Source organism: Vulpes lagopus, chromosome 7, assembly GCF_018345385.1.
Source record: "Vulpes lagopus strain Blue_001 chromosome 7, ASM1834538v1, whole genome shotgun sequence".
Classification (NCBI taxonomy): Eukaryota; Metazoa; Chordata; class Mammalia; order Carnivora; family Canidae; genus Vulpes; species Vulpes lagopus.
The window spans coordinates 22217932-22229160 of NC_054830.1; positions in this window are offsets into that span (position 1 = coordinate 22217932).

Sequence of the window (11229 nt, forward strand, 5' to 3'; positions counted from 1 at the left end):
ACCCATTTCCCCTAATTCCTCAGAGTTTCCCCATGGAGCAGCATCTCCATCTGCAGGCTTCACACAGCACACCTGGCAGGCTGGCTTCTCTCGGGCAGCAGTAAAATAGCCACAGAACACCTCACCAAAGAAGATGTATAGATGGCCAATCAGCATAGGGCAGGATGTTCCATGTCATAAGTCATTAGGGAAATGCAAATTAGAACAACGATGAGATACCACTATATACCTATTAGAATGGCTGAAATCTGGAACACTGACAACACTGAGTCCTGGAGAGGATGTGGAGCAACAGGAACTCTCATTCACTGCTGGTAAGAATCCAAAAGGATACAACCACTTTGGTATATAGTTTGATGGTGTCTTATAAAACTAAACATGCTCTTACCACACCACAATCTAGCAATTATGCTCTTTGGTATTTCCCCAAAGAAGTTGAAAACTTGTGTCCATGAACACTTGCACATAGATGTTTATAGGAGCTTTATTAATAATTGCCAAAACTTGAAAATGATCAAGATGTCTATCAGTAGGTGAATAGATAAACTGTGGCACATTCAGGCAGTGGGAATATTATTTGGCTCTAAAATGAAGCACTATCAAGCCATGGAAAAACATGGAGGAGACTTAAATGCATCTTACTAAGTGAAAGAAGCCAATGTGAAAACTGTATGATTCTAACTCTATGACATTCTGGAAAAGCCAAAACTCTGGTGACAATGAAAAGATCAGTAAAAAAATCAGAGGATTTTTAGGCAGTGAAACCATTCCATATGATACAGTATTCTGAATGATGTAATAGTAGAACATGTCATTATGCAGGTGTCCAAACCCATGGGATGTACAACACCAAGAACTATCTGTAATGTAAACTATGGACTTTGTGTGGTAAGCATTGTTCATTGTTCATAGCAAATATACTGTTCTGTGTATAGGTTCATTGTTCATAGCAAATATACTGCTCTGGTGTTGGATGTTGGTAGTGGGGGAGGCTGAGCATGTATGGGGCCAGAGGTATAGGGGAAATCTCTATCTCTTCTCAATTTTGCTGAAAACCTAAAACTGTTCTTAAAAAAAAAAAAAAAGATTAATCTTGAAAGAAAAAAAAAGATTAATTTTTCAAGAAAAATATTGAAAGAAAGTGCATTGCAATGCACTCTCCGGGCTGAGTGAGAGGGCCTCTTGCATTAGCTTAGGCAGAAGGGGAGGAATCTTGTCTTTGCTAGAAGGACTCAGCACTGCCCCTCCTGTGTTTCAGTGGCCAGTCAACTGCAGCCAGAGGGTCAGGAGTACTGGTTGGCCTAAGCCAATCTGGGTTCACACACTGATGGGGTTTCTATCTCATCCAAATCACGTAGCTGGTTCCAGAGTCTAGCTCCTAATTACAAACAGAAGGTTACTGGAGGGGAGGTGGGTGGGCAGATGGGGTAAGTGGGTGACGGGCATTAAGGAGGACATGTGAAGTAATGAGCACTGGGGGTTGTATGCAACTGATGAATCACTGAGCTCTATCTCTGAAACTAATAATACACTATATGTTAATTAGTTGAATTTAACATTTGAAAAATAATAAGAAAATAATTTTAAAAAATAAATCACATGGCTGGGCTCAGAGGAGGGTGGTTTCCCAAAGGAATGTGGGAAGACTATTTCCAGGAAGAGGGTGAATGAATGATGAGTCAGATAACAGCCTTTATAAATGGGAAGTTTCTTTTCTGAATATTCCCATTTTTCAAAGTTCTATAGCATTTCTCTGAAGAGTCTTTTTATTTTGGTACATTGAGCTGGTCTCTAAAGGATGTAGACAATCCCACAGCAGATATTATGGAAAGAAAGAAAGGCAAAGAAAGAAAGCCTACAGGTACACTAGCACTAGTTGTAATATAAAATCCCCATGTTGCACTGGCTTAACACCACAGAAGTGAGTCCTTGCTCCTCTAAAGGTGCTGGATGGGAAGGTGATCTCTTACACTCCGATTTAGAGACCCAGGTTTCTGTGTCTTGTGCCTCAAAGGTCTCAGAATTCGTCACTTGCAGACAGTAGATGGGAAAAAGAGTGGAGCAGAGACTTGAGGAGGTTTTGACACACATCACTTCTGCTCATATCTTATTGGGTGGAACTCAGTCACAGGGCTATGACCTACCTGCAGGGGAGACTGGGAGATGTAGTCCAGCTGAGTGTTGGGGCAGGAGGAGGGGAAGCTAGAAGGAAGGCAAAGAAGGAAGACAGTGAAAGAAGTCCCATTCACCTAGTGCACTTACTGGTACAGAAAATCTTCCCTCTAGGTTAGAATGTATCCTAGAACAGAAGGTGAAAATCATTGCAGATTATATGGCACAAGCATGTTTTATTTTAAAGCTTTTAAAAATTAATCTATAGGGAACTAACATGCACAAGGGGCAATGTCACAGCATCTAACTTAAGAATAATTTGATGTAAAATTGAGGACATATCCGAAAACATATTGACAGCATATCCCATTGAATGTTCTGGGATCTTTCTTTTTGAAACAACTTGTTCTGAGGTATAACTTACATATGATAAAATGCTGGCATTTTAAATGTAGTTTGATGGGTTTCGATAATCCTATTGCATCTTTGATGTGGAAAATGTACAGGGAAGTAGCTCCATACTACCACTCTACAAAGGGCAGTGTAGAGGGAAATGTCTGGAAACATCTGTGAAACAATTTCTTTCCTTGAGTTAATTAATAGTGAAAAAGGAATTTTGTTCAAATCAATTAGATTATCGCCTCATTGCGTTTAACCTGGACAGACATGACTTCAGCTTTTGAGCAGCAAGAATGTGACTATAAGTAACAGGTTGCTGATAAAGTGCATATACCACTTATGATAAACCAGAGCCTGGGCTTTGGCATCAGACAGACCTGGGGTTGGGTTCCAGCTCACCCACTTTCAATCTGTGTTGATCTTGGGTATTTTAAACCTCAGGTGGGAGGCTTGTCAAGGAACTAGGACTAACACGGACACTGGCTTTGATAGGGCTGGTTTGAAGCTTAAAAGAAATGAAAGTGTTTGGTACAACTGCTGGAACATAGTAAGTGCTCAATTTGCATTAGCTACTATTATTAATTATTCATCACCCATGAGAAGATACCCATTCTTGGTGAATCTCTGGTTTTATATATTACATGCCACTGGAAGGCTCCCAAAGAACTCATGTTCAACTTGACTTCAGCATCTTTTTTTTTTTTAATTCACCATCCCATTATTTTTTATAAGATATTCTGAATTCCCCCTGGAAGCAAGAACCATAGTAACAAGCTTTCAGCTTCATTTTGCTTCTGAGATGATCATTAATGGAGTTATCTTGATACTTTTTTTTTTTTTACAAGACAGCCTTAAGCTGTAACTACAAATGCCTTTTCGAAAGTCCCTGATTTATTTTTCTGTTCAGCTGAACTCTTGTGTCTTTGTCTTTATATGTTTTTGATGAATGGATGATGTTGTCTTTAGATGTTCTCAACTATCCTGGGCACATTAAAATCACCCAGTGGATCTCATCAAGTGGAAGACAAGAAGGGGAAATCCAAGAAAAAGACAGCACAGGCTCTGCTTCCTGTGACATACACACACCTGCTAAGGGACTAGTGTCAGGAAATTTACAAAGTCAGCCTCTGATTATAGAGATTCTTCCTTAAGGAGCAAAAGAAAAAAAGCAAAAGCAAAAAACCACATTTACTTCAAAGAACTCCTGTCTGATTGAGTGGGGAAAAAGTAGCCTCATTGCTTTGATCCTTTCACTGAGAGAAACAACATGAAAAGAAAAGAGAAAACAAGGCTCAAAATATGGGCTTTTGTTGAGAGCATCATTAGGAGTGTTTATTGGCTGCAGCAAACATACATCGAAGCTCTGGAACATTCGGTAGGGCCTTGCCAGCTTCTGCCTGGAAGGCCAGGCAGCTGATTCTGGGCCACATTCTTTTTTCAAGTGAGGGAGCAGGGACTGTAAGTCTCAAACCCCCTTGACCTTTGGTGAGTTCAGGCTTTAGAAATAAACTTGGATTTTTTTTTTTTTTTAAGGCTTTGGTTTGTTTACCTTCAGTAAACACTGTCTGATTCTTTTTTCCCCTTGAAGAGAAAAGCTCTTCACAAAGCTGATGAAAAGGCTTTTTGCACATCAGCTTCTTCAAAACAACATTGTGATGAGTTAAGTGCAAACAAATCAGGATCAGATGAATTGCATTTTCCCTTTAAAATACAGAGTTGAACAGATTTAAGGTGGTGGGGAAGTGTTTTGCAGAAGTGCTCTTCAAATCCAGAATACTGAGTGGCAGTCAATAAACTCAGAGTATGGACAGAATTTGCCTTCCTACTCTTCTGGGACATTATTCCTCAAATGGTGTGCATGGCCTCGGTCCTTTACAGGTGAACCATCACATTTTGATGAATGCGTGAAGTTAATTTGTTCTAACAATGAGGAGATTCCAAGCATAGTAACTGAGTGGATGGAGCACAAAGCTGAGCGCACAGCTACTGCCTGCCACATGGAGGTGCAAGGTACAATTTCACAGTAAATGGCACCAAAGAAAGATGGTGTAATATGGGGAACGTGTGAGATTTGTGCTTCCCAAGCATATAAAAGAGTGCGGTCAGAGCAGGAAACAACTCTACACAAACAGCTCTGCTGTAAATTCCATGAAGGCTGACTGCAGCTCAAGGTTTCCCGTAGAATTGGGAGCCCACTGCCTAGCATGGGGTTGGGACAACAACAAATCATGACCAGTCAAGTGGCTACATAAAATTAACCATCCCAGGGGCCAAGAGACGAGGCTCTGTCCAGAGGCCTGCTCTCAAACTAGGCCAGAAACCCAAATGGCTAAGAACCTTTGTTTTGAGCAGAACTGAGCCCTCTTTTCCACAGTCTTCTCCTGTGATGGAGTATTTTCTTGTTTTACCTCCCTCCTGGCCTGGAAACTGGCTGAGGGTGGAGCGCTTGTCTCACCAGGGTTTTCTCCTCCCCAGAGTGACTGGTACATGACACGTGATACTCAGTTATTCTGAACCCATAACAGAATCCAGCCTATCATCGTCTTCACCACCTTCACTACCATCTTTCTCTTCTCCTTCATTGATTTCATTTTACGTTAGGACAGCATCGTGCTGATTTCTAGGTACTTTCGGAATATGCATGATCCTATTGATGGTGCGTATGTGCACTCTGTCTGACGTGGCTGGGATTTAGGGACTGGTCTGCATCGGCCCCTCTTTTCTAGTATGTGCCACTGCTCCTCTAGGTACATCTTTAGGCATGGGCAGCTTAGGTGTAATGAGGAAACATGTCTCAGGAAACAAAAGCTAGTGTTTATGAGTTAAAAAGCTTAGCAAAAATAAATGATTCAATCTCTAATAAAAATGGGACTGGAGCTACATTGTGTCTGGTTGGAATAGTCTGCTTTGACCCTATTGTGGCCAGCGTTTTCACTGGAGAATGCCCCAATTCTTAACTATCACATTAATTCCTTCTTGCTCTTAACAAGGTAACAAAGAACTACATGTATAAAGATGGTGAGAGAGCAGCCTTCCTGTCCCACTGACGTCAGTGCAAGGAAAGATCTCTTTTGCTACAATGGGTCTTGCCTTTGAAAAGGACCACAAATGCCTTCATTTCATCCTTTCTGATTCTTTTCTGGTTTTCAGAGCTCTCATCTTTCTTTTTCTCTCTAGTTACTTCTGTCAAAAGCATGAGGTGGAGATTCACAGAACCCTAGAGCTAACTTTTGTTTTCAGATAACTTTTGTGGATAAAGTTTGGGAGAATAAATTCAAGTAACTCAACAACTTACTCCAAGAGGGAGATCTGCTTTGAGCCCGTCTGAAATGAACAATGTTTGGGGCCATTTTAAACCTCTAATTAAATGAATTGTTTTTTATTTATTTATGGGGTTTTTAAAGGAAGAATGATCCTAGAACCACACTCTAAACACCACTCAAGTGTAGACTTTTACTGTTTGTATTATAATATTACTTAAACATATATTCCAGAAAAGTAGGCAGGTACTTCATATGTTTGTAGTTCTTATAAAACTGTAAAAGAAAAAAACCCCCACAAATTTACAGGTTACATTAAAACCAAACAATGAAAGCAGTAAAATTCAAACTGACAACATTAATGTTATAAGGGGATATGGTTTTTCTGGAACCAAATCCTTGCTCAAAACAAGATGCTGACCACGTTGGCTTCTTGATAGCTCCTTTGGCACAAATGTAGCACTTCAATGTTATGTCTAATTCAGTTCTTTGCTCCCTAGGCCTTGACAAAATACTACCATTGGGTGCCAGGAGAAATGTAAACACTAATGTAAATTTGGGCTTTGGCATTGCCTTGCATAGGTTGGCCATCCAAGTTATGCAGAATATGCTCATATCGATGGATTTTTTTTATCATCAACATGAAAACCTGAAATTAAAAACTCCCCTTTAGAAAGTTCACAGCTGTCCATAAATTCATCCCAATAACCCAGTGAACATGGTGTCAGAGTTAAACTACTTAACTCAGGCTTATAACAAAAGGATTTTTATTATAACACCATGACCTTTAAGCATTTCTAGGATGGTTTTGTACTTTGTATGGAGTTCATTGAGTGTACTTACAGTTTACCAAATGGGGAATGAACATCTCAACAGAAGCATGAAAGGCCTTTGAATGAATTCAAAATCTCTTTTCCTTTTTTTTTTTCTTCTGTACAATCAGTATAGGCTGGTTATGCTGCAGTAACAAACAATCCCCAAATCACAGTGGCTTAACTTAACAGAATCTGTTTCTCCAGTGCTGGTTGGGGGTAAGCCTCTGCTCATGGTGGACTCACACTGATGGAGGTTTGACCTTGACATCTGCTTCTACCACCTCCCAGGCTTAGCTCTTTAAACTTCTACTTAGAAGTGACTCTCATCACGTGTATACACAAACCATTGGCCACGAGAAGTCATACAACCATCCTATTTTCTTTTCTTTTTTAAAAAATATTTTACTTATTCATGAGAGACAGAGAGAGATGCAGAGACACAGGCAGAAGGAGAAGCAGGCTCCCTGTGGGGAGCCTGATGTGGGACTTGACCCCAGGATCTTGGGATCACGACCTAAGCTGAAGGCAGATGCTCAACCACTGAGCCACCCAGGCATCCTAACCATCCTATTTTCAGAGAAGTGCAGTCCTACCACATGCTCACAGGGGTAAGAACCAGAGTATCTGTGTCCCACCCTAGGGCCTACCAGCTCTTCCTTTATCATCTCTCACTTACTACAGAGGCAGGACCTGCAGAGGGAGATACCACCTCTGATGTATCTGTTAGGCTGTCTGGCTTTGTTAATCTACAAATGCCCCTGCCATTTTAGAGAGTAGATAGGTAATGCAAAATAAGAAGATCAATGTATTACTTTTGGGAGGAGGGGAAAGGGAGGAAGTATATAGGTGAGCAAAGACTGAATAAAAAATGCAAATTTTATATCTAAAGATAATTAATAAATATGATACCATCTTCCTTCCTGCAATAAAACTTGTCTCAAATGAGTCTGATTGCAGGAAGATTAGCTTTGGAATTTTAATCCTATAGTAGAGCAAACAGGGCCTTCCAACCCATTAGTGGTACATGAACCATGTAGAGGGTATTTGGTAATTATCACACATTTTGGTAACTGTCGTCATGGAGAAAGAAAAACTCCATGAGTATTTCATATTTTCACTTTTTTATTTTTAAGTGGCAGTGGAGATCAAGGATAATTATGCATGCAGTTTGTATTTAAATAAAGCATGTGAGTGGAAATATCACTTAATTTTCCTCTCAGAAATCAGTTTTAAATCTCAATGTTAGAATGTGCCATTAAAACTACCTCATGCTATGATAATTAAATATTATGTTTTCCAAAGATGCTAAATGATATCTCCTGAGGGTCTCACAATTTGCAAGTGTCTCTATTTTATATAATGGGACTTGAAAATGAGCAAGAATAACTATTTTATAAATTGAGGATTTAGAGTGAGCACGGGACATTCTCATGCTCTCAAGATAGTCTATTCTATTACATGACCAATGAAAAATCCATAACTGTATAGATAAAGACTAGAAATGTTCATCTATTCCAATAGATTATGTTAGATATGCTACTTCTTTGTTTTCTTTTGGCCATTATATTAAACAAATTAAAAAGCCTCTTTTGTGACAGGGAGTATAAATTTAGATGGAAAACAGACCTATTTTTTTGATGTCTAATTATAACAAGGAGAGTATATTCATGTAGGAAAGTCAGGAAGTACTGAATAACATAAAGAACCAAACTAAACCAAATCTAACAGAATTAAAACTCTAGTAATAATCCCCTCCTTGGAGCAAGGATTTAACATTTCTTGCCACTCTTTCCTTAAGTCTGTGTCTGTGTCTGTGTCTGTACGTGTACATGGGTGCTTAACTCAGATGGGATTGTGTACAAGGAATTTTATTTTCTGCATTTTCATTTAACATCAGAATAGTTGGGGCAGTGGTTGGGAATAGTTGGGAATGTACCAGATCCCGTTCCTAAAGTTTTTCTCAGAATTATGTACTCTTCACCCACATTCCAGAACAGTGTTCTGCTTGGGATAAAGGCAACAATCCTTATGCACAAGGACATATCCAGTGTGATGTTTTTGGAGGCGGGTGTCAGAAAACCTGGCTCAAATTGGCTTGGACAACAAGGAAATTTATTATCTTGCATTATAAGAAGTCCAGAGGTAAATCAGGGTTGCCTGATTTAGTGACATAACAAATATGGTCAAGGACCAAGTTTCTTCCCATCTGTCCTCTTTGCTGTCCACCCAATTGGCTTCATCCCATGGCTGACAGCAGCAATTAGGTCAACAGGCTTCCTTCTTTATGCCTAGAGGGAGAGAAAGGCCTCTCCCCATCAAGGGGAGAACTTCTTCCTATCCTTTGAGGGTCTGATTGGCCTAGTTTAGGTTACATTCCTACTCTGGTCCCTCTGCAGTGCTTAAACCTGGGATCTGGAAGGATGAAGTTAGACCTATTAGAATCCATCCCTGGAGCTGAGGGTGCTATCCTCTTCTGCATTACATAAGCTGTGTGGAAGGTATAACCTAAAAAAAAATTGGAATTCTATTGAAAAAGATAGATTAGATGCTGGATAGGCATCCAACATTGTCCAGTAAAAGGGCCCTTTACAGTGTTACTCCTGCCTACCCAAACCTTCTAGTCTCACTTTACGCTATGTTTCCCTCACTCTTTCTGGATTCCAGTTTCGTTTTTTTTTATTTTAAGATTTTATTTATTTATTCATGAAAGACATCCACACAGAGACAGAGACACAGGCAGAGGGAGAAACAGTCTCCCTGTGGCGAGCCTGATGCAGGACTTGATCCCAGGACCCGGGGATCACGACCTGAGCCAAAGGCAGATGTCCAACCATTAAGCCACCAAGGTGTCCCTTGAATCCAGTTTCTATTGACAAGGTCATATGCTCTACCTCAGGGCCATTGCACAAGCTGTCTCTCTTCTTGGGCTGCTCTCCCCTCTTCTCCTATTTTTTTCTTAGTTAAATTTTATTCATCCTTCAAATGTCAGCTCAGTTTCCATTTACTTCAACTAGGTGAAATTCCTGCTTTTCTTTCTAGCATGTGTTAGTGTCAGTCTTCAGTGAATAATCTCTCTTTTTTAAAATAACATGTGTTTTTTTTTTCCCCCACTAACTCTGGGCTCCCTCTGGGCAGAGATTACTTCATCATCATTTTTATTTTCTGGGCCTAATACAGTAGTTGAAATGTGTAGGGTATAAATAAATAATTTCTAAATAAAAAATGAGTGACTGAAGCTCGTTTTAAACAGAGATTAGGTGCCAGTGTATCAGGATGAAATATAATGCTCAAAGTATGAAGTAAGTGTTTATCCTGTTTACTTTAAGTCTTTTCTTATAGAGTAATAGAGATGATGTTTTACAGTTGACACCACTGGAGGTACTCAGAATGTGGAGGCAGGGAAAGGAGAGGATGTGGTAATTGCTTGCAATACCATGTGGTTAAATGAAACTCACCACACTGTTCTGGCATTTCTCATGGGGACAAAATAACGCCATTCCTCCTTTTCTTTCTTACCTTGCACCCATCAAAGGTAGATCTCTTTTTTTGCTCCTGTGAGGGAAGAGAAAGTCATGGTTATAGATTTTGATGAGAAATGAGAACATAGTCAAGATATAGGATTTCTTATGGGTAGTATTTTTCTGTTTCATTCAATGCAGAAGTATAGATGCTGTGTTCAGAAATTCAAGAGGGGTACATACCTAGGTGCCTCAGTCGGTTAAACATCCAACTCTTGATTTTAGCTCAGGTCAGGATCTCAGGGTTGTGAGATGGAGCCCCAAGTGAGGCTCTGTGCTCAACAGGGAGTCTGCTTGAGATTCTCTCTTCCTCTCCCTCTGCCCCTCTCCCCTGCTTGCTCTTGCATGTGCATGCTCTCTCTCAAATAAATAAATAAAATCCTTTTAAAAAAAGGAAGAGTTTATGTGCTTTGAGCCTTTAATATTTGGAAGAGTATTGTTTATTAAAATATCAGTAACTCACTATACTTCAGAGAATTAATATCAAACTTCTATCAATAAAAATATGAATACAAATGGTCATGGGGGTAATATCTGAAAGAAACTCATTTTATACAGAAAAGCCACTCATCAATATTTTTTCTATATACTTAAACACTCTTTGTTTTTATTATCTTAATGTCTGACTGCTATCTCATGTCTGGACATGCCATATCAAACTTTGATTGTTAGGACATTTCATTCCCTGCCTCCATCTGAAATACTCAGATGACCAACTTGCACATAAATCTCAGCATAAATCCACATTCCAGTTTATGTCCTCCAGATTCCCAGAAATAGCATTACTGGGATCTCCACTTTTAACATCCACTTTGAAAGCCTTCTGTGAATTCAATATTCTAAAAGTGCGCTGGCTTACCGCAGTTCTGAAATTGGAGAAGAAAAAGCAGAGGAGATGAGATGTCTAGCTCAGGGCATGGCACTGATTCACTGGCGATACTCAACAAGGAGGACTCTGCAAATGTGCCAGGGGCAGGGGCATCGGGACCCAGCCAAATGTGGATTGTCAAAGAGATGGCTGCATTCATAAAGATGGGGAAATTTCTTGCCCAGACTCAAGTGTGTGAGAACCCTAAGGGAAACCCAGGTGGAGTCTGTGTCAGCAACTCACCTTTAAATATTGGA